The sequence below is a fragment of the Haemaphysalis longicornis genome, unplaced genomic scaffold, assembly GCF_048455015.1.
Source record: "Haemaphysalis longicornis isolate Haplotype H1 unplaced genomic scaffold, Haemaphysalis longicornis Haplotype H1 scaffold_4, whole genome shotgun sequence".
Taxonomy (NCBI): domain Eukaryota; kingdom Metazoa; phylum Arthropoda; class Arachnida; order Ixodida; family Ixodidae; genus Haemaphysalis; species Haemaphysalis longicornis.
Window position 1 is genome coordinate 5,573,855 of NW_027526361.1, and position 24,515 is coordinate 5,598,369.

General features: G+C 50.4%; 1 protein-coding gene across 4 annotated transcripts in view; it reads right to left on the reverse strand.

The window, feature by feature from the left end:
• Vang (Strabismus domain-containing protein Vang) overlaps positions 1-22,234 on the reverse strand; it is a 172,481-nt gene extending 150,247 nt beyond the window's left edge. For 3 of the 4 annotated variants that reach the window (XM_077705743.1, XM_077705740.1, XM_077705741.1), the window contains exon 1: positions 21,676-22,233. The gene's annotated coding sequence lies outside the window, so the exon portion shown is untranslated. Of the gene's footprint in view, positions 1-21,675 lie in introns of all 4 variants that reach the window. The other variant, XM_077705744.1, reaches the window with a different exon arrangement.
• Positions 22,235-24,515: the final 2,281 nt, after the last annotated feature.

Here is a 24,515-nt window from a genome sequence, read left to right on the forward strand (position 1 = left end):
CTTAGATGCTTCCCTTATACCCACAGAAGCGAAAACGGTCGACAGCGGCTCGAAGCTTAACCGGGACAACAGACGACGTGCCTACCTACAAAAGGGCCCGCATAAATTTTATTTCCCCTAAGGCTCATCAAGAAATACGAGACAGGCCTCCACCGTCAAGTACTCTCCGTTCCGCCGCGAACCCAGTCCGTGTCGGGGATTACCAAGAGCGAGGAAGCAGTGCATTTATACGCTGCTAAGGAATGGACACATACCGGCCAGCATGCTATTAAGGCGCGCTGCCACGGTAGAAGTAACTCGTACTTGGAGCCCGGACAAAGACTGCGCGGTACGACGACGTTTCGGGGCACGTGACAGGTTGATTGCAGCCTTGGTCCGGTGCCGCGGCTGTTCGGCGCGGTGCGTCCACGACGCTCCTGCTGCCGCGTGTCCCGACCCCGGAAACGGCCGCTCTTCGCTGCACGCACCGACGCCCGTGTCGGGAAATCGAACGGCCGCAGAACTTGTTTTGTCGCCTACTGCAGCTCAGTACGCGAGGGCACCACGAAGTGCGGCTCACACTCAATACGGCGCAAGAGGTATCGCTGAAATACCGGCTTCTCTCCACCAGTCGTGAAAAGCTACAGCTGTTGATCATCTCCACCGAGGCGACTCAAAACTGGCGGGCAAGGAAGGAGAAAACCTATTTACCAGCATAGCGTCAACAAAATGTCCGGGTTGCTAGATTAGGCGGCGACGATGATGATGATTATGACAAAATGAGGAACAGCCTGGTTAAGACACACACTTTCAAGACGACCCACAACTCTCCGGTTAGTTCAGATCGTGAAGAAAAAAATGGATTCAATCGTGTAAAGCGATATCTGTAGCCAATCATGAAGCAAGGCGTTAGTGCAAGCGAAAGAACTGTTCGTTCACGCATGCGGTCAAAGGAACGCGACGGAAGCCAATTATTTCCGCAATATACCCGCACCAAATTTCCGGTTTTTACCGCATTTGTTCTCAGAGTACGCGGCTCGTATCCGCCTTCCGCTTCGCGTGCTTCACCTGCGGGGTATCAAACGGTGTAGCGCGACCGGCCCAAGGCTCGTACGCATATGCGTACCAGGTTTCGGGCCCGACTCGTTCCCGCGGTGCGGCCAAATCTCTCACTTCACGTCTATCAGAAGAACCAATAGAGTCGGTGAACAGCGAGGGAAAAAAACAAGAAACGAGTCAAAATATCAGTAATCTATGTTATCACGTAAGATGAGGGGCACCGAGGGCTGCTAGTATATATCGCCCCACAACAACTCGCTTAGGCGACCAGACTGACTTCTTTTCCTCCTCACAGTATGCCACTAGCAAGTGGCGTGGCCGGAAATATTGTTCGACGGATGTTATACGCCGCCGGTGAAAAAAGAAAAAAAGAGATCCAGCGCCCCAACAAAATTTGAGCCATTTTCTGGCTTTAATAAACCGACGCAACTCTCATTTTTGTTTTTGCACTATGGTGTATCGGTTCGGTGTGTAAACAAGGATGGGCGAAAGGAAGGGGCGAGAAGAAGGGGAGCGGGGGATGCGGCGCTCAGAGCATTTCGGGAGGCGTTCTGACCCCGAAGCAAGCCCCCCGGCTACGCCCCTCGCCATTAGTTGTACAGTTGCACAAACGCGGCGGTGCTTTACTAATGACACCCCGTGCCTCAGTACATGCTCGATTCCCACGGACGGGACCAGCTGAAAACCACTTCCCCCGCGAGAGTCAAACGAAACGGCGACACATTAAAACAGCAGCAGCGTCCCCCTGCCCCGTCCTTACAATGTGTGCCGCTAAGAGCAAAGAACTTCGGCCGAAGGAGTTGACCGGTAGGGCCGCCGAGCGAGCCTTTCCAACCACGCGCCGCGGGAGAAAGTCAAGAGAGCGGGACCCCCAACCAGTAACGTTGCCCCCAACCGTGGCCAGCGTCGAGCTGGAAGCCAGCCATGCGTGCTGCGCCCACCGAGCTTTCGACGCCGGCGCGTTCCGCTTGCGAGAACAAAGAACGTCGCGGCGCCTGAACGCATCGCGACCGCCGAGGCATGCTGCTTGCATACGAAGAAAGGTACAGCGGCGGCACTTCGATCGAAACGCGCGCATACCTCAAGGGGTTCTGAAGCGCTGTTTGGTGCTGCGTCAGTTTCGATCTCGTCTTATTGGTCTTTTATAGCAACAGGTTACACCCAGAAACAAGGGAAGAGGGTGGGGGGGAGGCTCTGCCGTCAGCTTCTGCGTGAAGTACTGACGCTGTCACCACGACCATGCCAAAGTAAATTCGTCAGTGCCTCAACAACGAACTCTTGAGAAGCGCAGCTGGAAGCAAATTGCTCTGCTCCTCTGCTGCGACGTGTACACTTAGCGCTTCGGCGGCAACTGGGAATCGGTTGGCCCTAATTCTCGGAAGCATGCGAGGGGCGGGGGCCATGTGGTTTCGCACCGGGCGCGTTAAGTAGTGTCCAGGCGCTTGGGGCCAACACATCCATCGTGCCATCACATCCAACGAGCAGAAACATCCAATTTCGTGCCATCACATCCAACGTGCCATCACATCCAACGTGCCATCCCATCCAACGAGCAGAAACATCCAATTTTGGCCACTGCATCCAACGTGCCATCACATCTAACGTGACACTACAGCCAACGCGCCACCACATCCAACGTGCTATCACATCCAACGTGCCATCACATCCAAAGCTGTGTCATTACATCCAATTTGAGCCAGTACATCCAATGCACCACACCTCCAACGTTTCATTACTTCCAGTGCAAATGCCCTGTTGCCTAACATCTTGTTTACGAACGTATTGAAAGAGCGCATGCAGTACGAACGAGTGAAGAAACAGTACACGAGTGTTTGTTATTTGCGATTTAACCTATTTTTAGTTCATGATAGTAATGAAACCTGAAAGGGCTACAGTTTTATCCAGGATCGCGTATGACCCTCAGTGAGAGTAACTATTTTCTCTTTGCACTTTGCGGGCTTACGACAACGCCTGCGTAAATGAGCGCTACTGCAAGGGGAAAAGAATCTGCGCCTTTATAACGTAATAACAAATAAGTTCTTTCTTGGGGCTTTTGGGGTTTTGTATGCGGCGGCGGCACCTTTGGTAAACAAGCGGCGACACGCCGCAGGCGTTTGTTGGCATGTGGGGTTCGGGGACTGTAGGCCTTGTCGGGCCCTTTGGGGCCACTTCCTAAATCGGTGTAACAACGCGTCAGACTTGGTTAGTTTGTTTGTTTTTCGTCTCGCGTCTTACGGGGCGACGAATCGTTTCCGAGTATTGACGTCTAGTTTGCGTGGGAATGGGAAAGGAGTTTGGAACAAGGGGTGGGCCAACTGCTTAATTATGAGCTCCGCCTGTGTGGCCAATGAATGGCTCTGTCTCTTTGGGTCCGCCTCTCTCGGAGGCGTGGTTTTTTTCAAATAAAACCAAGGTGTTGGTGGCAGAGGGAGGGGGGAGCCCCGCTTGTTGCGGGCTCGTCTCGAGCTCTCCTCGAGCAATGGTATCTTCGATGTCTGTTGTAACTTAGCTGTAAATATCGTAATAAAGCGTAAATTCTGTGGAGTAGACCGTCGTCAGCAATGTGCCTTGGATCAGCGAGCCATCTTGACTCGTACTGGAATCCTTCGCTGGTTATATGTCTTCGGTTAGCTCGTTTTCGCATCTGCAGCGTGTTCATGGCGCTCAGTTTTGTTCATCGCCATGAGCGCGTAGTTCTCATGTGAGACACTGCCTCGTTGTAAGGTAAATACCACGCAAGAGAACAGGGCCAGTCGCGAGACCAGTAGGCTTCGATGCCCCCGCGGTATTCTGTTCCGAAATAGGTACAAGCCAGGCACTTCCGGTGCAATGCGGAACGTTAATCAGACGTTCAGACACGCCACGCCACCCCTAAACCGACATGAAAGATTCCAGACTGCCTTTGTTTACGAAAAGGGTGCGTACAATTGACCCGAGAGAACACTTTGCGACAAAAAACCGTGGTTGATTCCTCTGTCATAGGAATCGGTAAACACGAAAGTGAAATCTGCAGCTCGGCATGATTTGCCGGTCAGCGACTGTCTTGTGGATTGGCTTGGCGAGCGACGTCCCGCTGGCGGGTCGCTTCGGCAAAGATGTACTGGCGTCATTTCTGCGGCGAGTATGACATCAGTGAAATCTTGGGGTATCGCGGTATAAAACACTTTCGTGTTAAAATATAAAACCCGAAAACGAACAACCCCAAGTATAACGTACTATTTAGTGCTAAAGGTTGCTTCCCCGCAAGAAGACCCTGTGTGCAGGGGTGCACCCTTTACAGGCCGCTTGCTTCATTGTACTGGCGTCCCTTCCGTGACGGATATCACGTCAGCGAAATCTTCGTGAATCCCGGAATAAAACATTTTCGTGTTAAAAAGTCACAGGTGCTGAAAAAAATTCCGCCCTATTGGTGAGCGTTCGCGCCAAGACCCGTGGTTATACCAGAGAGGCTATAAAACTCCGGGTACATATGATTAAAATACGACGCGCATTAAACATAGCGCAGTCTCGCGATGTCGGAGTATCGTCAAGGTGTCGGCAGGTAGCAACAAGTTTATTTCACCAACGGGCCGAACGAGAGGACGGAGGAGAAGCTCATTCCCGCATTGCATCCTGAGCCGTTGCTATGGGCAAGGACAGCAGGACAAGCCACGCTGCGACGCCGAGGAAGCGACAAGGCGCATCCCTGGAAATAACAAGCTTCTTTACAAAACTTCCATAGGTAAGCGCTGACGCGCTGGCGCTTGCCACCGCTTTTTTATCTACATATACTGCAGTCCACTGCGTCTCGATACTGCAATTTCCGAGGCCTGAATCGTTGGCGCTTTGAATGGAAGATCGTTAACCCTTTCGGCCCTGGTGTCCTATATTTAGGACATTAACCAAAAGTCTTCTAGCAATTTGAGAACAAAACAAAAACAGATAGTTTTCTGGGAAATAGTTCTTTAAGGATGCCCCTTCCGATTGATATAACTATTGTTCGTTTTTGCTATAGCTGAACACATGAAAGAGGAAGGCATTGCAGTGAAGACCAAATTGACGTCAGGGTGACTCCAAGGACTGAAGTCAGAGTTAGATTACATGGCTGTCAATCGAAAAATATTTGCACTACCATCTTCAATTTTTGTATGTGGGTTAAGTTCTTTCCAAAATTTAGGAAAACAAGCAAAAATATTTTTTTGTACTCGACTTTAAAATTTTAATTGCCTAATGACCTAATTAGTTGTCATGCCTGTAGATCGCTAATTACATGCATCACAAGCTCAATTTTTTGTTTGTAAACTAATAGGGTACAAACATTAAAGAAAACACATAGAAAAAATCTTTCCAGTAGAAAGAAAAAATTCAGGGCTGAAAGGGTTAAACGTCGAACTCTGAGGGTGTTTTATGGTAATAACACACCGAATTAAGCACATGACATTTCCGATTTACCTAGCATTTTGTTTCCTTCCTTCATAACTATAGTAGCCACAGGTTTTGTTTGGAGAAAAATATGGGAGCGCAAGAGGTTTGCCACGGAGATCTGAACTCTCGGGTACCTACATGCACTCCCGTTTCTGCCGACTTCGCTGGCGTATAACGTGTGGAATGCTCCGGAAATATGCGTTAACATTAGCAGAGGGAATGTATAGTTACTGTGCAGTACGCTATTTATTGCTGTAAATATTTTAATTCTGCTGTTTTTTTTTAATTTTGCAAACTTAGGTAGGGATCTTTAACGTTCGCCGAAATCTCGAACATACGAGTGTTTTCGCTTTTCGCCTCCATCACAAAAGCGGATACACTTAATTTCATTTCTCTATGCAGGTTTATGCGCCTTTATGGTAAACGCTGGGAGTTCATCGTGTTTGTTCTAGTAGCGGCCGGTACCCTCGCCCTCTCCCCTAATTTCCATAGAAAAGTTACCTTGGGTTGCCCCCCTCCTCCCCCGAAAAAAAATCCCGGGTACGTGCCTGGGCGGAGTACATTTACCAGTTGCTGAAAACAGTGGAAGAGGTGTTCGAAGTGAACCAGCAGGCGGCTCTGGGTGCGTACAGGACTGACTTTAACCGGAAGTGGCAGCTTGTGCCCACAGGAGAGCCAAATCTCGTCCCGCTGTGAAACGCTTATTTTCACGAGTCATATTTACGAGTCATCATATTTTCGTCGTGTCGCCCGCCAAGCCCGAGAAAAAGACAACACAACATGATCTCCCCAAAATAAGCCGAGGTTCAGAAAACAAAAATAACCACAAAAGACGCACAGAACTTTGTCCGCGCACACGTGCCGCACCGAAACAGGCACCCACGCATCTCAAGAAAATACCACGCTTGCTGTCCAATCAAACCGTCGCGATAAGAGAAGGAAGGTGCTCGAACACAACGTACAAGGTGCTTGTTTATTCCTTTACTTTGGCAGAGAGGACAAGGCGTCACTACAGCCACTTTGACGTCCGCCAGTCGTCTTTTTTCTGTGTAACTTCCTTTCACCTTCTCTTCTCTCTGGGAGACAACATTAAAGACGCCGCCGCCACCGCAACAATGCCATCGTTTTGGAAATTCTGCTCGGAGCCTTCACGCCGTTTCTAGTGCCCGGGAAGGGGAGGAGGGGGCCCGTGAGCGCGCTGACGTCGGGGTCCTTGGACGGCTTCGCTTCGGCCCGACGGAGACAAACGAGCCGGATGGGCGACAGCCTGGCGAGGCTTTGACAGAGCCGAGAATTCACCCGAAGGCGGACGCTAATCCGAGAACTCGGCGGAAAAGAAAATACGGAGTCCGCCTCCGCGTAGAAAAACTCCACCTCCTCCTCCCCAACACCCGCTTCCGGTAGTGCTCCGTCTTTCTAACCGCAGGTACAAATACAGGAATGGAAAGACAAACGAATGCTGATTGGCCTGAAGTCGAGCTGACTTATTCGGCCCTTTCTCTGACATCCAGGAAGACCACTTTACAAACGACCCGAAGCGCACCGTAGCCCTCAGCCGCGGAAGGCGCATAAGACGCGACATTAGCCGCCCGTAAATTATTTTTAGGGTCTAAACGATCCGTCGCTACGCTGAATGAACTGACAAGCGCTGTTTTCCCGAACGCTACACCTTGGAGAGTGAAGAACGTAGTAGTAACTAAATTGGAAATGAGTTGGGCACCGAGCAGCGACAACGCTCGGCACGGTTGATGTGCATTTCAAGCCTTACAGGGCTTGTTGATAGGCCATTGTGATGGACCATCCAGTACCATTGCGGTGAGCAACAACCAAACAGAAAAAAAAAAAAAGAAGACGCACACATACGCACTCTAAGGGGTACACTTTTCCAGAGACCGTATAAGCAGTCAGATAACAGCAAAGGAAGGCCCTAGGGCATTTTAGTGATTGATCGTGGGGTTTAACGCGCCAACGTAGGCGATGACGGGCGATGAGGCGTGCCGTTGTGGAGGGCTGCGGATAAATTTTGACCACCTGAGCATCTTTACCGAGCGGTGAAATTTCGAACACACGGGCGTTTTCGCTTTTCGCGTCCATCAGAAAAGGGGCCGCCGCGGCCGGGAATTGACACGCGTCCTTGGGCTCTAGGACAGTTTATTAAATACCTCCATAAGAGCCCATGTATCCCAACGAGTCCATTTGAAGCCGGCTTCACAAGTACACACAAATGCATCGCTTGGGGCCCCAGCCAAAGAAGTGGCAAGGGATTTGCGTGTCTCTGTCGACATATAATTTCTATGTCATCAGACAAACACTCGTTGATTAGGGAGAGAGAGAGTGAGAGAGAGAGAGAGAGAGAGAGAGAGAGAGAGAGGAGAGAGAGAGAGAGAGAGAGAGAGAGAGAGAGGGAGAGAGAGAGAGAGGGAGAGAGAGAGAGAGGGAGAGAGAGAGAGAGATGAGAGAGATAGAGTAAACATTTGTTTTTGAAAACTGCGGAAGGGGGTTATAGAAAGCGCGCAAGGGTGGCCATCCTATTCCGGGAGGTCACGTGCCTTAGCTGTTGACCCAGCCCGTTGGAACAGTGCAGCCTGGCCATTGGGCTGGCCTCTGCGCAGCACGCGCTCCCACTACTCGTAGGTTGGGGGGGCTGGGGGGCAATGTCATGGGCGAACAGACGCGCCGATTTTCTACGGACAGTGCGTGAAAACGAGCGCGATCGCAGCACGCTCGCATCACGCCGAGTTCGGACGACGGGTGGTCGTCAATACTGTTCCCGCGTCCTACTCCGGCCTCTCGCTCTCTCCAGTTCGCCCTCTTCTCTTTCCGAAACCTTTTTCCTGCGGAAGGTCACGGCGTACCCCCTCCTACCCGGGAATACCCGGGAATGGCAACGAGCGCCGCGCTGCGGTTCGAGAAATGCGCGAAGAAAGGAAAGGCCAAGCAGGAAGGGAGAAGAGCGACAACCGGTGAAAAAATGCCCAGGTACAGCGTCGGCTCATCAATCAAGGCGTGCAGCGCGCGTTTGCGTCTGTTCCGCGGAGACGTGGGAGGATGCTTCGGCTGCCGGGCTGCACGATACCGACAAGGAAGCGAGGCGGCGAAAAGCGACCTCAAAGCGGCGGCCAGCAAACAAACACCGGCCCGCGGGGGTGTCTTCTCCCCGCGCGGCAGCAGAACACACAAACCCCCGCGGGGAGAGTCTTCGAGGAGGGAGAAGAAAAGCTGGACACGACGCGGGAGCGCGCCGGCGGGGAGGACGAAGAGGCTGCGGATGCTGCTGCGCTCGGATGGTGCCGCACAGCCATTTGCAGCCCTTTCATCGTACCCCTTTCGGGCAGAGAAGAGACGGCTCTTGGTGGACACTCGAGCCCGCCAGCGACGACGGCGTGACGGAAGGCGAAGTCGTGACGCGGCCGGCGCGTCTCGCAAATGGCGCGTCCCCGAGCGCGGAAACTGGAGGAAAGGTCACCGCGCGGACCGGGTCGTCGACTTCTCAGCGCGGCGACCCAGCGAGCGCGTGTGCCGTCGTGTCTTGGTCTGTGCGGACACCGTCGGACCCTGCGGGCCGCCCGCCTTCCCGAAAAGAAACCTGTGCGCGACAGGACTACGACCGGCAGTTTACCACGAAGTATAAGCGGCCACGTGGGAGCGGTTTGACGCCACCTCGAAGCCTCACTGCAGAAGATGGAGGTCGACGGAGGCGCGAGCGCCGCTCACGCTAGGGGATCAGGAGGGCGGGAAGCCCAGCCATGGCGTCAAAACAGAATGTCCCGTCTTATCAGCGGGCTGCGCCTGCCGCACCAGAGGGAGGAAGTAGGGGGGCAATTCTTGTGTCTTGTTCATCCACGTATCCTCGTCGACAGCACGAAGACTGCTGCTTGAGCTCATCTCCATTTTTGTCCCTAATTTCGTTAACGTTCCAATAATTTACTAGTATAGCCTCACCACCATGCTCGGCCCAAGCAAGGCTTCTAGAAGACCGAGAAAAAGAACAAGAAGTTCTACACCCCCGCGAACTTGCCCTAATGCGGGCATGCCATTAGCGCACAACTCATGCCCAGCAGGTTCCAGCTTCGGCGGTACCGCGGTGGACAGTACTCAGGACGGAGACGAGATCGAGGGCGGCAGCTCCGTACCCGGACAGTGTCGTCGGCAGCCCATGCGGGAAGAACAGCCCGCGCAGATCGGGGCGCACGTAGCTGCTGCACGCTTCGAGAGCGGCCGCTATTTTTGAAAAGGGGGCGGCGGTCCATAGGTGGGCCCGATCGTAAACACACGCGCGAAGCAGGGCCACAGCGCGGTTCGACCCCGCGGGCATATCCTACAACAAGTGCACATGCCGCGGTAGTATACACGCTCCCCAGTCCAGCTGGGTGCATGATCCGCGCTTGTTATCCGCTTCAGGCTCCCTTTGTGCACAGACTTCCTGCTCGTTGTGGGACCTCCGCGCCAGGACACGTTAGGGGCCTCCTCCTCCTCCTTTAGCGCGGGGCGCTTTATTTTTTCTACGCGCGAGGAGATCGGCATCCCAGCGCAGTTCACGAGAGCCCGGCACGTTTTCTTCCCTCCCGGCGAGCCCGCACGAGTCCGAGACGTCCTCGTAGCGCCGCCATCGTTGCTGCTTCCGTCAATCACTGCCTCGTCTGCTTACGTTACAGCACTTGGCTATTCTATAACTCTCTAAAATTGTACGCCTCTCACGTTGTCATCAGTGCTGCTGCTAAACGCGCGAAGCAGTGACCCTAAGACGGGGGACAAAAAAAAATTGGCAGCATATCTGCTCACTTAGCTGCAAATGTCATCGAAAGGCGATAGTCTTCTCGCCTTCATAGATTTCTCCCTTCTCTCCCCCGCCCACCCCTCGCGCTCTTCCTCTCCCGTCTCGCTCCCTCCACAATAAACACGGCGGAGGTTCGCTAAAGCCAATTCAAATTTCCCGCTTTCCACTGCTCATTAGAACCTTTCGTTACTTGGAATGCCGCCACAAGGTCTATAGGCTCGGGCACAAACTCTTTTTTTTTTTTTTGCATTTTTAAAGCAATATAATGTTTTCAACGCGCATTTTTTATTTGCTACCGCGAAAATGGATCACACATCTATTTTCAATTAAAAGAACACTCCTGTGCCAGTTATGTGCTGATGTTCTGCCTCAAAGATGCCTAACGTTTTCTTTTTGCTCCACAATGTTGGCAAATACGAGGTATGTTTAAGCAGTTTAACGAGGTAATTTTACGGAGAAATCCCCCGGAAATACTCTTGCGCATCCACAGAAACGTATTTTAAATAATACGTAAAATTAGCAACAACGACTGTCTAAAAATGGTATTTATTTTCGAAAAGGTACGTGAAGAATTCCATCACACAGGCGCTTGCGGGTGTAAAATACGTCTCCGGTAATGTATGGGCGATAGCGCACAGGTCGTGTGCTGTAATTGTTTTTGTTTGTTTCTTCTTTCTATAAGGAAACAGCGTAATTTTAGAAGGGTGTGGCAAATGTACGGGTATGCACAGGTCTTGTCGCTTCTTACCCGTTTCGTGTGATAAAAGTTTTAACCTTTAAATAACCACCACGCCACCTTCAAAAAGCACCCTTTGACTAAAAAAAATAGAGCGCGACTTGGACAACGACAGCAAAGAAGGACGACGGGACAAGCGCTCCATTTGACGTTCTCGAAACGGCAGACGACTGCACTCATCAATAAGAAAAGTGCAATGTGTCGAAGCAATGTTTACAACACGTTTCGCACTCAAGCGGATACTACGGCGAAGATGTTTCGCGGAAGTAAACCAGCGCATTGACCCGCAACGGCCGTCCATTATTGCGTCTCTAGAGGAAATGCGGAAGCAGAGGTAACTATTGCTTACTGACAAACGAGTACACAAATTGGTTGTTTTGTCGTGTGCAGCACGCGTTTTGCGCCGCGCGCAACGTGAACGAGCAGACGACGCGAGAGCGCCATCCACGCTAGGCGCGGTTCGTCCCGCCGCCGCCAGGGGCCGACTGTGCTGATCTCGGGGCGTCTCTTCTAGGCCATGTGGCTGTATCTGTAGACCGCTGTGGGTAGCTCGGGATCCAGTGGTCTTTATCAGATTTTTGGCTTTAGCTTCTCGCCCAGCCTGCATGCAATGGACGGGGGGACTGTAGAACGCTTCTTGCACTTGGCGGGGGAGGGGCAGCGTCCCGTGAGGTCCATTTGATTTGGGCAAGCACTTTGTGCCCGTTCGTCTTTGCGCGAGGCGAGCACATTCCCTCGCTTACCGACGCTATTTGGTAAGACCGACTATAACGGTGCTGCGCTTGCAGTAGTATGCTGTTGCAACCAGGGAGTAAGATCATCTCTACAGGCCGACGAGCAGGAACTAACCAAGCGCGTCTTACAGTGCCGTCCCCCCACACCTGCTGCAGTTCCACACGTGACGCGGCTTTCGCATGCCGCCCTATCGGGACTTCTAACGACTAGCGCAAGATCGAACCATACCGCCGGACAGCCTGGCACTTTGTGAAATGGGCGTCTCCGCGCTAAACCTGGCCCGGAGGAGTGCGCGAGCGCAACTGCCACCAACTGGAACAGCACTGCTTCTTTGCGGCAGCAAGTGTCCATGCGCGCCCTCGATAAAGACGTCTCGAAACTTGCTCCGAGCGTGCAAATGCACTTACCCTGTTGCCTACCAAAAGCGACGCTCGATTATTCGGAGGTCGCAAGTACACAGAAGGGACACGAGGCGTCTTCAATGGACCCGCATATAGCCGGGTTCGTCTCGACGATCCCGTATCGTCGCTGTGACCCACATGTTCGCTCAGCAGTGGCCGACGGCTGGAGAGAAGAAGATGGCCCATTGTGCAGACAAGCGCTCCGCAATTCGGAACGAGAGGAACGCGATGAGCGTCTGCGTCTGCGGTGATTGAGCACGGAGCCGTGCAAGCTTGGCAGCACCGCGCATAGCTCTCGAAAAACCTCGGGGAGGAACACAATTTATTACAGTCTACATTCCCAAGAAATTGCATATTCGAGGTACCGGCTGGCATCACAGCAGGAGGCGTCGCTATAAGCATAAGTGTCTTGAAGAGACAATGTTATGCTGTTTGGTTGGTTGACTGGCATTGGACCTGGTGATACCAGTTTAGTGAAAGGACTTTTCATTCGTGAGACTCAGTTGTTCTTTATTAACCATGTAGTCACAAGGTTCACACGGAGTAGACACAGATCAGCATTTGTGTTGCAGTTGATCAATAAATAGAGCCCCGTTTGCTTGCCTTTGGCATTCGTGTACTAGTGAGCTAAACGACTGAGAAACTATAGATTTTTCTTTTTTCCTAACTCTATGGAGTTCGTTGTCTTCCCGTATACTACCAAGTTCCAGTCCCATCTCACTGCATTACACGCCACAAAAGCTCAGGCTCCATTATAAATACCCCCTCTAGGCGTGATAGTGTAAATAATTTCGTGAGATGGTGGCCCCTGTTCTGACGACCTTCCTTAGTAGGGGGCCTTCCACTGCTCATTCATATCAAGGCTTATTGTGTCCGTACACTCCCTCCATATGGCCTCCAGGAGCGTTATAGATGTACGTTCCCCAGGTGCTTCCACCCCTGCCGCTGTGTCAACCGAATCCAATGCTTCTTCGTTTTGTATGAAGGTCACGTAAAAAGGTTTATTATATTCCGCGGATTTCTTCACTGGCAGCTTCATGGCGCGAACGTGATCTACTGTTTAGTAGTCTTTCCTAAATCTAGCCTGTTGCCGATGTTGTTCGAAATCCAGCGTGTCTCAAAATTTATCAGCGACAACCTGTATACAGCAGAGGGTAGACTGGTGATATCGGTCCGTAACTTTTGAGCTCTTTCTCATCGCACACACTTAAAAATTCCATGAGAATAACAATTGCGTTAGCATTATTTCAGGCTAGTGGTGCATTGCGTGAAGCAGCATTCTGCCAATAATTTTGCCAGATTTCCTCGTACACCACCGTTTAGCAAACCCGCGGTTGTTCGGCCGCCACCTGGTGCATACCCTCGTCTCCCACCTCGCGAACCAAGCTCGTCCGTTCAGTACCGTTTCCTCGCCTTTCCGGCGGCGTGGGCCGCCGCCGCTTTCGGTCCTTGCGCGCACCTCTGGCCGGGAGCAGTGTAGCCTGGGTGCTGCGGAGGAACACCGACGTAACCCCGCCACGAGCCCTTCCTTCGCTCTTCTCACTGGCCCTCGAGTGCAGGGAGGCAAGGCGCGGCGATAGTAACTTCCCTTTCTTACTATTACGTGTCCACTGGATGCAACGAGAGCCGATTAGAGTCCGCGCACGAGGCGCCATCGATCAGTCCGCGAACCGTACAACGCCGCCGCCGCCGGGGCGAGAGAGGAAGGGGGTGGCACCTCTGCCTGTCCGAGCAGGCGCAGCGAGCGAAGGGATAAAGGACCGGCGATTAGGCACGGCTGCCGCTGCGGGCCCGAGCAGCAGCAGCAGCAGCAGCAGCAGGTCGCACGGCCATCAGTCTTTCGGGTCGCCCTGCGCAGCAGCAGCAGCAGCCCGAGCCCGGTTTCGGCGGGCCTTGTTTCGCGCAGCGGTACGGTGCGCGATCGGCGACCGCCGGCTAACCCAGTTCCCTCGCACAGCGCTGCTCGGCGGCCGGCCACAGAACCACTTCATCTCGCGGCGTTCGCTGGGCGACTGCACACCGCAGCGGTTCCCGATTTTCGGCCCTGCCTCCCCCGCGAACCGAATTGAGGCAGCCCGTAAGGGAAATCGCCTTAATGTAATACGAATAATTGTAAGAGCAACAAAGCTAGAGGGAAACTACTTTGTTGCTACTTGTGTAATTAGAAATTTCCGGCTTCTTTCTTGTGTGTGTGATTTCATAAGTGCATTGTGAACATTTTGTCACCTATACTCGGTTACAACTCAAGAACGGCACCACCTCATGTAGTGTATCACTCAGCCAAAGCGCCGGACCCATGACGTAAGTGCGCGCGCGTTTTGAAAGGGGTTTGCTATGAATGCGTGATATCGTCTGCCTTGTCTCACGCAGTCTGTTTGTCGTCACTGGAGTCGTTTATAAGCATATTAAGTCGAAAAAATCACGGGAACGGCTCAAGCCATGTTCAAAATGTTCCCAGTAACGCCCTACTTGCGCCGCGCGGAGAAACATCCGGCTACGGTGATAAGGCACAGCGGCAACTTCCGGTACCGTTCTTAAGTTGTCACCGAGTATAGTCACTGCCTTGTTACGGGTTCACAGGGCTCGTCAAGCTGTGTTCACTCAGCTTTTAGCCTGGGAATCCCGCTAGAATTTAGGTATTTTCATTTCTGGCAAATAAAATGAATTGAATTGAATTGAAACAGAAGACTGCTTCCGCGTGGGAATGCGAGAGCACTGCATTTCGAGCAATGCGATCCTTTGACTGTAACGCTGTCGCGATCATGTCATCTCGTGTTGGGACAACGTCTTGTGTGGCGAGTAATCTTCGGCCCGCCGCAACGGCTGGCGTCGGCCGCAGCGAGCGCCCGCTGCTTCTTCGCTCGCCGTGCGGCTTTTCCCTGCTCCCTCGCATCTTGTCCTGAGGCCGCGCACTTCTTTTGCAGGCGCTTCAGGGTCGGTCGCAGGAGACAGCAGAAATATGGTACCATAGCAGAAACGTGTAGGCCAGATCTGTCATATCACCACCGCCGCCATAATCATCTTCCCATCCCCGGTTACTATTCGCCCCGAGATCGAACACCAGCGCAACCATCCCCAAACTACCCCTCAAGAAGCAGAAGTAGTGGCCATAGCGCTTGCCATAACCCAGACCAAGGCAACGACGATAAGTTCTGACTCGCAGCAGGCCTGTAGAAGATTTACTTCTGGATAGGTGACCCCCGCAGCATACCGCATCCTGAACACAAACCCCCCGAAACGGCACCTCACGATAGTCTGGGCGCCGGCACACTCCTCCCTCGCGGGCAACGAATTCGCCCACGCGACGGCCTGCGCACTCGCCCACCAGGCCCTGGAAGGAGAACCTGACCCCACCCCTGTTGTGACTTACCGTAACATTACCCAGCATTACCGGCTAGAACGTAGAGTCTATCCACCACCTCACCCAGAACTAAGTAAAAAAAAAATTGGGCCCATCTCCCCGCGAGGGGGACTCGAGTTAATGCGTCGCATAGGGGGTGGGTGTATTGCGTTAACGTTTAGCGTTTGGGGAGTTGGTGGTAGTGAATGCGTTGTATCAGCAGCTTCTTGACGTAGTTTGAATGAGTCAAGGATATAAGGCGCGTTCGTAGCCTCCCATTCTGTGTCGGCTTTGTGGCGCAGTGGGTAGAGCACCATGTACATTGCGTTCCGCCCGCAGGGTCGAGGGATCGAAACCAGGCGCCGCCGCCGGATAGTATTTTTTTTTATGTATAGTGCAGGGAGAGGGGTGCGGACAACGACGGTGCGGACTACGACGGACGTCAACGCGGGTGACATCGTGAGTTACTGAAATGCTCTGCATTTAAAACAAGGCTCGACACTTCGCTTACTTCAAACAAACACGTACCCTCACCCAGTCCGGCTCCATATGCAATTCCCCAATCAGCATCCACCTCAATGCAAGTTCTGTGGAAAATCAGGTAGTCTGGGAATGTAGCCAAAACCCGGACTTGCCACCCCTTTCCCTAGCCCCAACCTCGAGCAGTGGGAGACAGCGCTGTCCAGCGCACACCTCGCCGACCAGGTCATGCTGACGGAGAGGGCGGAACGTGCGAAGACGACGCTTGTACTTCTGGACGAAGACGCCATCCCCTGCTCAATAAAGTTTTCCTCTCTCTCTCTCTCTCGAACACAGTCGGCCCCTGGCGGAGGCGGGACGAACCGCTCCTAGTGTGGCGTGGCCTCCGAGATTCCCCCGCGCGCGTTTGGAGGCCACGAGTGTGGAATCTGAGGGTGGCGCTCTCGCGTCGCCTGCTCGCTCACGTTGCGCGCGGCGCGAGACTCGTGCTGCACGCGATAAAACAACCAACATGTGTACTTGTTCGGCAGTTACCTCTGCTTGCGCATTTCCTCTAGAGACGCAATAATCAGCGGCTGTTGCGGGTTAATGCGCTGGTTTAATTCCACGAAACATCTTCGCCGTGGTGAAACGCGTGCTTTTATAAACATTGCTTCGACACATTGCACTTTTCTTATTGATGAGTGCAGTCGTCTGCCGTTTCGAGAACGTCAAAGGGAGCGCTTGTCTCGTCGTCCTTCTTTGCTGTCGTTGTCCAAGTCGCGCTCTATTTTTTTTAGTCAAAGGGTACTTTTTGAAGGTGGCGTGGTGGTTATTTAAAAGTTATTTAAAACTTTTATCACACGAAACGGCTAAGAAGCGCAAGACCTGTGCATACCCGTACATTTGCCACACCCTTCTAAAATTACGCTGTTTCCTTATAGAAAGAAGAAACAAACAAAAACAATTACAGCACACGACCTGTGCGCTATCGCCCATACATTACCGGAGACGTATTTTACACCCGCAAGCGCCTGTGTAACCGAATTCTTCCAGTACCTTTTTCGAAAATAAATACCATTTTTGGACAGTCGTTGCTTATAGCAGTGTTGCTAATTTTACGTATTATTTAAAATACGTTTCTGTGGATGCGCAAGAGTATTTCAGGGGGATTTCTCAGTAAAATTAGGCAGCTGTGAGGTTGCGCCTGTCCTGTGGCATTTCGTGTGACATTTTCATTGATCCCATTTTCAAATCCCGACATGAATCAGCTTGTCCAGAAATGTGTTTCACTCAGCATAACCAAATGCCTACCTCTCAAGGTGTACCTAAGTTTAAAGACGGAGGAAAAATCGCGTAATATAATGCACATTGTTGCCCACATGTGTGGAGGGCGTGTGCCGTGACTCGCTGGATTTTTTTATTTTTCCCACAATGCTCGCTTTCAATACAATTCTGAAAAAAAGGCGAGCCACAATTCCTGGACAATCTCGTGCAAAATGGGGTTAATCAGTTTTGAAAATACCGGCGTCCACTCGTAGAAGTACTGCTTTAATTTTCATCGCTACGGAACACGACGCCGAGCGTAGTTTCAGTTGCGAGTAATACTGATAACCAACGTTTGGCTTTTCCCGTTACACGCGTTCTCTTCTCGCTGCGCTTGGAACGTTAACCGAACTACACACACACACTGCCACCCCCACCCGAAAAAAAAAAAACGAAATGCACAGAAAAATTTTATCCGAGCCTTTTTTAGCCAATCCTCAAGACTTAAATGCCAAGACAAAAGCGAGGTTCAGTTTACAACACAAAGTAGTTACGGGGAACCCGTTGCGCTGTTTCGTGACGAGAAATAAAAAGGAACGTTTTACTACATCTGCAATAGGGCAACCTCATGTGCCATCTTTAAGCGAAATTATGCAAGAATGTAAACACATCTCACTGTTCTAGGCACCTGTTAAATTTTAAAAGGAGCGCAAATGGTCAACAGTGCACCCGTAATAGAAAATCCGTGCTCACTGTGAGGTCCCAGAAGCTTGTTTTACACACTGTAAACCTGCGTGTCACTTTGCAAGTCTAGCTAAACTGTTGATTGTACTGCGCGCGTTAGAAATTTAATTCACAAGTTCACTTGCGATGAAAGCCTTAAATAAGCGATTCGACACTGCTATTCATCAAATCTGCCTTCAGAGTCTCTAAAATTTATTTTAATTAAAGCTGCACGCAAAAGACCTGTTAGAACGGTTGCAATTATATCCTTGCTCTGGTTAGAATTCAGTAATTTTATGCTGCCCTTCGAACAGAAAAAAATATTGTAAGCTCTTAGAAAAGATGTCGGGCAAGTTAAGTGGTGTTACCATTTCAGGGAATCCCACAAATGCAAGAATGCATCATGCTACCAGTGAAAGCGATTGGAACTGCTGTTGTAAACTGAATTCCAGAGGAGTCCTGATTTGTTCCTATTTATGTTTTTATTGAATGCTCAAAGCCATAGTCTGGAAAGATCGAGCTTGCTACGAGCCAAGGCTTACAAGTTCAATTGTCATTATTTCGGCCGTTCCGAGATTCCCGATGGGTCCCCGCTTTTTTGGCGTAGTAATGAAAACGTATTGCCGACTCCATGCTATAGATTGCATGTTTAGGAACAGAACTACAGCATACCACTCCTGTTTGCGCCTTTCGTGCGCACATACGGTGCGAGAAAGGCACGAAGCGCGCCCACAGTGTGCATTCCCCCGGGCCGCTCAGCGGAGCATCCACACTATAGTAGCGCGACGCTGTCGCCACCTACATGGCGCTATTCACCTAAACGTGTTTTGCTGCACCTATAATTAGCCTGCTCAAATTACTCCTGTGGGCCTAAGCATTGTCTTTAAGAACACGCGTCGAAGGTCACAACGCATTTACCGTTTCCCCGTTTGGTTAGCTGGAGCCAAGTGTCGACCGTGGTACAGGGGATGCGTGCTCTACTCGCCTTCTGCAGGCCTCGGGTTCGAATCCCCCAACCGATTCGCCCCGTTTTACAGCGAAGCTGTTAGCCGTAAACAACAACAACAAAAAAAAAAAACAGCAGTTCTCGTCTAAGACGCCGATCGCATGCGCCAGGCTAATCAAACAGTATTCGTTTAAAAAAGCCACAAAACAAGCATCGAAACCGCATTACGGATGATGAGGCGCCTGTGGACAATGGGACCCCACCCCACCATGCGCTCCTGGTAAAGGTTATGTTTGCATACGGTGTTTATAGGCTAGGCAGGACTAGTGTCCCTAATAAATAGAGCAGCTCTCGCCCAAGACGCCGACAGCATGCGTCAGGCTAGGCAGGACCCAGCATTCGCCGCCTGAGAAGCCGAGCGCAAGCGACAGGCCCGCCGAGACGACGAGAAACATTTCATACCCTCCCCATCAGCATTTGTAGAGGTTTACAACAGCTTCGCTGGATTTCCACTTCAGCAGGGCGGGATGGCGACAATTTTTTATGCCCTGCACTTTAATTCTCTCTTTGCGCCGTCCGCCAAATGTCGTCGTATCTTCACGCGCGTAATGGGAAATTTAATGCTTTCACGCAAAACAGTAAGTGCTAATTTTAAAGGGGCCATGCAGACAAAATACAAGTTTGTTTTAGTTGAAAGATTTAGGGATTTATAGTGCCCCCAGCGCTTGCCCGGCAGAAAACGATGCTTTATTCATTGAGGAATTAAACAATTTAAGTTAAAATTTAGATTCGCCCGCCAAATCGCGTGTTCCGTGACGACTGCGATGACGTAACAAGGACAGGCCTTCGCGCGAACGGTAGTGCGCTGTTACCATACCGCGCACGACCGCTGTCTGCCTCTGCTTTGTTTCTGACCGTATTTGCACCTGGCTTGTTTTGTTACGGTATACCTAGCGATCGTTTCGTGAAACAAAGGGTATGCTTGACAAACAGGGTGCCGTGAGACTGCGTCAATTACGCCAATCGGCCAGCGTCGTGTGACACAACTCCAAAGCGCCAGACGGCTGTGCAGCTAAAATACACAGTGCGCGCAGTACCAACAACATTACGCACCGGTATTTCTATGTTTACGTGTACTTACGTAACTTTCATTGTTTACCCCACCATTCTTACTGCTATAAAATTAATATGCATTATCTTTAAGCCAAAATAGCTCATTCTTCAAGCTTATAAACCCTAGCTGCCTAACTTGCGTTGCTTTTGTCGGCCTCAGCCCATCGAGCACTGTGCATATTACGTGATAGGTTCTAGTGCTGGAAATGAGCTAGTGAGTCGCGTGACCATTCCATTTTTTTCCTAATTATATAGCTTATTTGAGCTAAGTTTACGTTAGAAGTGGTGTCAGTATGATTCTAACGAGGAACTCTTTCCAATGAACCGAACGTGTTTTGTCTGCATGGCCCTTTCAGCAGCCCCAAAGTCAGGATAAAATTGCTGCTTTCAAAGTTCGACTGGCAGATGGAACCAATCTACAAAACTAAACTTCGAAGCAGGAGTAATGTTGAAGAGACAAGAGCGATATTTAATAACCCGAGTGGACAAAACAAAAAACTGCGAGTGACAATAATAAAAGGCGAAAAAGGCAAGAAAAGGTGCTGGGTTCGCTACCAGAGCGCGCATGGCGGCACCACGCGTTAATACAAAGTGGATGATAAGAGCACATGTGGGTTTCAGTTGTAATTGCACGCATAAATGAAAAGCTTGAATTTGGTTCTAAGCATGGTTCCAAGCATGGTTCCAAACTCTGAAATTGAAGCAGCGCGTTCTACACTACAAGTATGGTACCAATGTCAATATGTGAACGGTCAGTTCGCGACGGAAAACCGTCAACAGGGGCGGTATTCTCGTGTTTTTGTCCTTTTTGTGTCCGTTTTGAGCAAGCCTTCATTGGCTAAATGCGAACACCCGGATGTGACGCCATGCAAGCACGGCGGAGGTATGAGCCGCGGCTTCTCGGAGCAGACGATTTGGAGCAGACAATTGTTCGCCGCCTTGTTGTTGGTTCGCTGGCGGAACAATAAACACATAAAAGACAGTTTAAAATGGGTTTAGTCATTTAAAATGTGTTTACAAGAACAGTTGCGCGAAAATCAACCCAAAGCCCGCCTACAACTGGAAGTACGTCACAACAAAACGGACCCAAAACAGACATTTTCAAAACGGACAATCACGAGAATACCGTCCCAGATGATATAATCTCATGGAGGCGGTGACTGCGGGCTAAACAGTCGTTACCTTGTGAATTTTCCCCTCTATTAGTTTAAAATAGAACGCGCAACGTTGACGAAGTTTACTCCCATTTGTGCTACTCCCCACTGGTACGTTTCAAAACGGCCCAAGTTGAGGCACGCAAAATCTCCGCGCACCTGTCACCCGCCTGGCATGCAAGCTGCGGAGCGTACCACTTTGTCGGCGCAGCCAGAACGCACTCGCCAATTACAACTGCTGCTGCAGTTTCTGCGTAGTTTAATTCCCAGCTAGCGCCCTTACTTGCTCTGGATTGGCTGTGCACCTCAAAATAAATTAAAAAAAAAAAAAGAAGGCGTGATCGGTTTGATAAGCGCAGCGGTCAGAACAAGGCTGTTTTCTAACAACGGTCTCTCGCCGGCGTGCATTCCAAATATCCAATCGCCGACAACGAAGCTAATCTGATGGCCAATTACAAACGCAGACGCACAGCGACGCTCCCGAGCCGACACACACGCGTCAGCCCTGAACACGCCTTCTGAAACATGAAGCACGTGCGCTCGTAGTAAAAACCGTGAGCTGTTAGCGACTTAGAAAGCTTACCTTCTGACACTGGGCTGCAGAAAATGGCCTGGGGCTGCACTCTGGCCGCAATGCGTGAACACTGCCAATGCGTGCGTTAAAACGAAGCAAAAGGAAATCTTTCACGCAATCGTAATCCGAGGCAGCGCACACGCAGAAAGACGGCCGCACCACGAACGCAGTTGCCACCGCTTGCCTAGGCGTAGCGAAGAGGCTCACAAATCCATCAGAGAAGCGGCGGGGGATGATCAAACGAAATCCAGAGCACGCTCCGCTCCGAACAACGCCGTCCGGTCTTCAGCGACCATTTTGAAGCCAGCGGACAGACGCCGCGTCGCCGTCGCCGCCGCCGCCGCCGATTGTCGGGCCCGGTGCCAAGACGCTGTTACTCACTCAGCCACTTGTTTGCAACCTCCGTGTTTGAACTCGACGGTCGGCACTAACGTAGTCGATGCACTAGGGCCATTGCACTGGCGCACAACTTGAGGCAGCGGTGGCGGTGGCACAAAACACGCTCGCCGGGTTCGCCGCACCGGCCTCCGGTCTCTCGCGTCTTTTTCTGCGCGGAGGCTGCGATGTGCGTTCTTTTCCACAGAGGGCGCGCACGTCGCCAGCGATGCTGCTCTTTTCTGATTGGTCGCTACGAAACGGCCTTTCTCCGTTTTGATTTTTCTCTTGTTATGGAAACATGGAGGGAAGAATGTGTGTGGAAGGAAGAAGACTTGCATCACTCCCTCTTTTCTTGATGGGGAGAGAGCCAACAGGGGCAATAAAAATCTCGTGCTCCTCAAGAGAGCCTGCTGGCACTTTTGGCATGGCTGCCTCAATTCTCGCCGCCAACGGAGTGGCCATACGGAGGGAGCTTGATTTATGGCCGGATTTACTGCAGTCTGGGGTCCAAACCTCGCATTTTTTTGCCAAATGTCAGGCCTCGAATAAACAGCTCACACACGTGCACGCCCGGATGCCGGCTGATTTATGCTCTCCTCGGACTTGGCTGTCGATTTATCAGGACTAAGCAGCTGACAGGGCGATAAAATAGCGGCTATGCTTCAGGAGGAAATTGCTTTAATAATACCATCGAATGCGACGTAAGCGCTAACCTGTGCAGGAGTCGTGTGACAAATAGGCTTTTGGCAGGATGTTTAGTTTACATGACACGTGGAAATAGGCGTGCTCGCAGGCTGCTGCTGCTGTCGTAAACGCCAAGGATATAGCGCGGGACTCCGGCTTTATGAAACGCGCTCATGCATGCGATCCAGGACCATTACTTCTTGGAAGGTTGCGTTGTTTAATTCAAAATTTTAGAGTGACTCACTTATCTACGCAAATTTTGATTGCTTCCACAACTGCAAGGTTGGTTGTATAAAGCACTTACTGCGCGAAAATGATTCGGCAGGTGTCGAGCTTAGCTCCACCACTTTCCTGCTTCCGTTCGCATTTCGTTATTACTGCAGCTTTGCCAGTTCCTGATGTGAAAGCGGCAGTTCTTTTTTTTTTTTTTTCCCTTATATACATTATATACAACGTCTTTTAACGATAAATAGCGTCTTTAAAAAGAATTGAAAGAAAAAATGGCTGGCTCGATTTCGCTCAAACTTTGCACGAAAATCGCAATTCGTGGTCTCTTTTTTCCAAAATAATATTTATTTTATTTATTTATGAATACTGCAATCCGTACTAGGGATTTTCGCAGAGTGGGTTACATGAATTACATGAATGCTCAATATGCAAACAAACAAATTTTCAAAGCAGGCAGATAAAAAAAACACACAGAAACAAAAGTACGCACAAAGCAACTCAAAATATACAAAAAATTCCAACGTTTGTGGGGACAGAGATTAATTGGCATGTTAGTTTAAACACTGTTGTTGAGGCTAGAAGAAAACAATGTTAACGATGGCTGTAAAACTTCGGTGTTGGTTAGTTTGTTCCAGTCGTTTATAGTTCGTGGAAAGAAGGAATATTTAAAGCAGTTGTTACGGGTTGCATAAGGTGTTATTGTGCGCTCATGCCTTTGTCGAGTTGCATATCCGGACGAAAATGAAAGAACTTCAGAAATGTCTGTCTTGTAATATCCCTTTACTAGTTGATATAGAAAATTTAGTCTAGATAACCGGTTTCTTCCTGTTAGTGTTGGTAGATTAGCTCGAGTTGAAAGTTCCGTAATCGAAGTGCGTCCGAAGCTGTTATAAATAAAACGAATGGCCTTTTTTTGCACTCTTTCAAGCTTGTTGATATTAGCTTTGGTGAAAGGGTCCCATATAATAGAAGCATAATCCAAAGTCGGTATAACTATTGTTTTATAAGCCAGAAGGCGGACGGAGGGGGTAGAAAGTTTCAATGCTCTTCTGAGGAAGAAAAGCTTACGCATTGCAGTTTTAGTTACCGTATTAATGTGTTTAGTCCAATTCAGGTCATTTGTGATCCATAACCCAATATACTTGTAATGTGGGACTTCGGAAAGTTTAGTATGGGTAGTAGAGTACTCGTACTTTAATGGATTTTTTTATTAGTTATTTGCATAAACACTGTTTTTTCGAAGTTAATAGCCATTTGCCATTCATCACACCAGGAGGACACTTTTTGTAGAGCATTATTTAACACCTGTTGGTCTGCGGGACAGCATATTTCGTTATAAAGTACACAGTCATCAGCGTACGGTTTGATTTTAACCGGGATGCCATCAACAATATCATTAATAAAAATGAGAAAAAGGAGTGGTCCTAGCACGGAGCCCTGGGGAACGCCAGAGTCAACAAGCTGTCTATTTGAGCAGCAATCAGCAAAGACAACAAATTGTTCACGTTTTGTTAGATATGCAGAAATCCAGTTAACTACTTGAGAATTATTGATTATTT